Source organism: Arachis hypogaea, chromosome 9 (genome assembly GCF_003086295.3).
Source record: "Arachis hypogaea cultivar Tifrunner chromosome 9, arahy.Tifrunner.gnm2.J5K5, whole genome shotgun sequence".
NCBI classification, from domain to species: domain Eukaryota; kingdom Viridiplantae; phylum Streptophyta; class Magnoliopsida; order Fabales; family Fabaceae; genus Arachis; species Arachis hypogaea.
The window spans coordinates 108,679,078-108,685,077 of NC_092044.1; positions in this window are offsets into that span (position 1 = coordinate 108,679,078).

Sequence of the window (6,000 nt, forward strand, 5' to 3'; positions counted from 1 at the left end):
CAGCTTGCAGAGTCGCAGCAGTGTTAGCTTCCAAGGTGTTCGCAAGGTTCATCATTGCAGCCATGAACTTGGCATGATTATTGGCCGGTCGCTCATTCCTACTCTCTCTTTGTGAACCTGTACGACCTCGTCCGCGAGTAGCCATTAGGGTTCCTTTCTACTCCAACATTTGATATCAAGGTGATCAGTCTCAATATCAAAAGTCTAGTGCTTCAATTATTCCAAAAAGGCACTCACAAACAAGCATGCTATGAAATTTCAAGTAGATAACCTAAATAGCATGAAAGGAAAATGATCCAGAGTATGCAATGAAGCACAATCGGTCCATCCCTCAGGCTCACGAGGACGAACCGCTCTGATACCACTAAATGTAACACCCCAATTAGCCTAAGCTTTACCTCGCGTCGTAAAGCAAAAATTAATCAAGGATTACGACAGTTCTAAGCTCATACATATGATATATAGAAGGAATAATATTATCTAAAAGCCTGATGAAGGATATAGTTCAAAAATAGGATTTAAAAGCGCAAAACGAACTAATGAAACGTCTAACTTAAGAACAAGGAACAGAGGTGATATAAACAAAATAATAGTATAATAGTGTAATATCATAAAAAACTAGCCACGGCTCGTGGAGTTTAAGCCGGCTAGCCAAATATACAGATAAGGAGGAACTGAAGTTTAAAATGGCTTAAACAAGTTTTGTTCTCTCTCTAATACAAGCCTCTAGGCCAAAATAAAAATACAAAAGTGAGAGATATAAATAAACAAAATAAATCAAAGAGACTCAAAAGGTATCCGGATCCTCCGCTTTTGTCACCAACCAAACAACTCACCGAGGTGGGTTGCGACCTGTATCTAAAAAACACAACAGAAATATGGTATGAGAACCGGAGGTTCTCAGTATGGTAACAGTGCCCAATGAGTATGTGTTAAATTGTAGCTTGTGTGTGAGCGTTAGCCACTAATTTAGATAGTTGTTTGATGATATATGTTGCTTGATTAGTGATTATTATAGTAACTAACATAACAAATAAGTAATCTGGGTTAATTGCTTTTGAGGGATGCATGAGATTATTGGTTGCTGTTGTAAAGTAGTTTAATAATATGTAATTGTTGCTGAATTAGTGATTGATGTGGTTGTAACTTGATAAATCTTGGTTGAAAGTTGCTAAAATTAGTTAATAGTGACCTAGGAGGTTCTCGTGTCTTATCTTATTCATAAAGTGTTTATGATTTAAACTTGACTTTCATACTTATGCGATTATTTATTTATTTATTTTTGTTATTCTTCTATGAACAAAGAGTGAAAGGACTAAGTTCTAATTGCTCAACTTATACGCTTTATGATATAGTGATGGCTCTCGATTAGTTGATGCTATTTTCTTTAGATATTTTGCTTTTAAGATATCAAGGAAGAATTTTTTTTTCTTTTAAATTCATATGATTAATATGGTAATGCTCACTTGAGAACCATGTACTTGTACAATAAATACTATATTGTGGCACAAACTCCTATATGTTGCATATGTTTTCTTTTAAGATTATAGAAATATGTCAGAAATATTTTAAATTGCCAGTCCATTCGTATTTGACACCTTGAACTGAAATTGTGGGTGATAGAGATTGAAAAATTTCTTGTTTGCAATGTATGAAAATTGAAGATGTCTAAACTCTAAATAAATTGATGAACGAATTTTTGTACTATGAGTTCTTTTTTAGTCATTGGGTTTGATCTTGAGTTATTCCATCATAGCTTGTTAATCTAAAAAAAAATGGGTATGGATTGGTCATAGTTTGATCTTGAAGATGTAAAATTTATCAATTTTTTTCTTTCTTTTCATGAGTTTCCTATTTTTAAATGGTTCATTTATTTCGAATTTTATCATATGTTGCATTTGCTTGTTTTGAATCTTTCTTTTATCTGTATGCTTTGATTGATTGTGTTTGAATATTTTGTTTCGTTATAGTTGTTGATGTTTAGAAATAAAAATTTTCAAGTGATACTATTTTTTTATATATGCTAGCTTCTAATTTTGGATGCAACATCTATGTCCTTTTCCTAATCTACTCTCTCAATTATTTGCAATGCTCTTATTATTTTTTTGGCCCTTTTAAAGTCTTGATGATGATGATGATGATGAATGGTGATGGAATAAGGAATATGGTGAAGCTTTTTCAGTGATTTCAACATTTACTTATGTCCTAAAGCCTCTCATGCTATGATGATATTGTTCTGCTAGACTTTGTTTTGTTTTGTTCGCTTTCTAGTTTTCTTGGAAAAAAAATCTATATTCTATCTAGTGTTGTCACATCTTGTAGTATGATTGTTGAGCATGGTGCATACAGAGGACTAGAAATTATAACCTGCGAGAAATAGTTCTTCTAAACTCTTTTGTTTCTTTTATCTAAGTAATGGTAATCGTTAAGTTTGGAAACGTTAGGTGTTCTTCTTGGGATGGAATGTGTTAAAGTATGCGCTATAATCGTGCCGCGTGATTTGATGTATCATTCATTCTGCTACATTTCATATCGGAAGTTCCTTATTTTAATTCTTGTTGAAATGAAATTTGATTATTTTGTTTCATGTCCTACGTCTTATGGTTATCTCGATCTTATCGTGCTTTTGTCTATCCCATAGATTCTCGACAACATAGGTGTTGACGTTGCATTCCTTTACGTGAATTATGTAACACCTTGCTGTAATCTGAACTTGCTTTACTATGATACATCATATCTTCTAGTATTTTCGAATTCTTGTTCCAAATCTTCTTTGAAAAAGTTTTTGATTTGATTCTTTTCTTGCCTTATCGTGTCCCTAATCATCCACTTAAATCTTTCAAAAAAAATTTTGCCATTAACTTTGGTTACCTTCTTTTGGTGAACTTTGTACTTCTTTGATTTCACTTAAACTTGTTTTGACCTAATGCACTATCTTTTCTTTTATTGTTTATCAAAATTTATTGATTCAAATTTTCTCGTTAAGATTCAATTGACTCTCTTTCTGGGACACTTCATTGTTTCTGTGCATCATTGCTTATTACAATCTTAAGCATCCTTCCACATTCGCGCGAACACCATCGGTGAGGTTTGCTCTTCTCTTCCTAAGTTTTGAATCCTTTTGAGTAAACTCGTGCTTGTTTTGGTGTCACGTGCCGTGCGACTCCCAGATAGCAAATGATACGTTAGTTCATTAGGACACAACTTATCGATGCTGAAGTTCGCAAAGTTGAAATTCTAAGATATGACGTAAGACTGGTTGCTTCCATGGATATATATTACAAACCAAGGAGAGTATGAAGTAAGATTGTATTTTGAGGAGATTGACGAATGAAGTGAAGAGTGTTATGTACATCTAAGCTGTCAAGGGAATGTGAGTCGGTGAATGTGAACCGCATCATTTTAACAGAAACCTATCTTGTAATTTTTGCACCTCATTATAGTTCTTTCTCATGTTTGATAAAGTGCTAAAACCAAGTAAAGTTTTGCAGGTTATTCCAATTTTCGAGGGAAAATTTTTTTGTAAAGAGGGTAGAATGTAAAATTCCTAAAATACCCTTACTTCTCATTTTTCCAAATCAGAAACCCTAGTTTCCAAATTGGGAAACCCTAACCTTGAAACCCTTTACCCAGCCACCAGCCACACCCACGGAAGAGAGAGATGAGAGATTCAGAGAGTGAGGGAGCCGTGATGAGCGGATAATTTATACGCTTTTTGGCATTGTTTTTAGTATGTTTTTAGTATGTTTTAGTTAGTTTTTATTATATTTTTATTAATTTTTATTTAAAATTCACTTTTCTGGACTTTACTATGAGTTTGTGTGTTTTTCTGTGATTTCAGGTATTTTCTGGCTGAAATTGAGGGATCTGAGCAAAAATCTGATCCAAAGGCTGAAAAAGGACTGCAGATGCTGTTGGATTCTGACCTCCCTGCACTCGAAGTGGATTTTTTGGAGCTACAGAATCCCAATTGGCGCTCTCTCAATTGCGTTGGAAAGTAGTTATCCTGGGCTTTCCAGCAATATATAATAGTCCATACTTTGCCCGAGATTTGATGGCACAAACAGGCGTTCCAAGTCAGCTTCAGAATTCCCGGCGTTAAACGCCAGAACTGGCACAAAAGTGGGAGTTGAACGCCCAAACTGGCACAAAAGCTGGCGTTTAACTCCAAGAAGAGTCTCTACACATGAAAGCTTCAATGCTCAGCCCAAGCACACACCAAGTGGGCCCGGAAGTGGATTTTTACGTCATTTACTCATTTTTGTAAACCCTAAGCTACTAGTTCTCTATAAATAGGACCTTTTGCTATTGTATTTTCATCTTGGTTCTTCTGGTTCCCTCTCTGGGGCCGAAGCCAATGATCACCATTATCACTTATGTATTTTCAACGGTGGAGTTTCTACACACCATAGATTAAGGTGTGGAGCTCTGCTGTACCTCGAGTATTAATGCAATTACTATTGTTCTTCTATTCAATTCAGCTTATTCTTGTTCTAAGATATCACTTGTTCCTCAACTTGATGAATGTGATGATCCGTGACACTCATCATCATTCTCACCTATGAGCGTGTGCCTGACAACCACCTCCGTTCTACCTTAGATTGAGTGGATATCTCTTGGATTCCTTAATCAGAATCTTCGTGGTATAAGCTAGAATCCATTGGCGGCCATTCTTGAGAATCCGAAAGGTCTAAACCTTGTCTGTGGTATTCTGAGTAGGATTCAGGGATTGAATGACTGTGACGAGCTTCAAACTCGCGATTGTGGGGCGTTAGTGACAGACGCAAAAGAATCACTGGATTCTATTCTGACATGATCGAGAACCGACAGATGAATAGCCGTGCTGTGACAGAGCGCGTTGAACATTTTCACTGAGAGGACGGGACTGTAGCCATTGACAACGGTGATGCCCAACATACAGCTTGCCATGGAAAGGAGTAAGAAGGATTGGATGAAGACAGTAGGAAAGCAGAGAGACGGAAGGGACAAAGCATCTCCATACGCTTATCTGAAATTCTCACCAATGAATTACATAAGTATCTCTATCTTTATTTTATGTTTTATTCATCTTTTAATTATCAATCCTCCATAACCATTTGAATCCGCCTGACTGAGTTTTACAAGATGACCATAGCTTGCTTCATACCAACAATCTCTGTGGGATCGACCCTTACTCGCGTAAGGTTTATTACTTCGACGACCTAGTGCACTTGCTGGTTAGTTGTGCGAAGTTGTGATAAAGAGTTGAGATTGCAATTGAGCGTACCATGTTGATGGCGCCATTGATGATCACAATTTCGTGCACCAAGCCGCGAGGGAAGAAGAGGAAGTAGGGGGAGACTGAACCGCGCCCAACCATCACCGCCATGCTGCGTCCCACTGTCGCAGCCTTCGCGCTTGGTGCTGCACGCCGAGCTCGTTACACCATCATCAACACTGCCACATAGGAAAGAAGAGGGTGCCATGTGCAAGCCAAGGCCGAGAGGAAGGAAATGCCGCGGTGCCTCCATCGCAATTGATCCGCCACTGCCGCTACTACTAGGGTTCGTGGTCGCCACTTTTGTCACTGCCGACGAGCACGAAGAGAGAGAGAGAGAGAGAGAGAGAGAGAGAGAGAGAGAGAGAGAGAGAGAGAGAGAGAGAGAGAGAGAGAGAGAGAGAGAGAGAGGAGTTCGCATAGCAGAGAGGACGCGACAGAGGAGTCCGTTGAAGCTGGTCACCGTCGCTGAAGCCTCCATGGTCGCCGCTGTCGACCGAGCCGCCGCAAGATGATGCCGCTACCGCCACTAGAGAAAGTCGCTGCCGCCGCTGTTGGGTCCGCCGTGGGAAGAAATGCGATGGTGGGGAAAGAATCTGTCACTGCTGCTGAGCTCTGCTCCTGTTTTTGGTTTGTCTTTCTAAAGCTGTTGTTGTCATTGGAGTTACATGATTGGAGGAAACCATCACTGATGGAACTGCTCTTGCGATGGCTGCCGCGCCTCTACTGCCAAGAAACGCCTA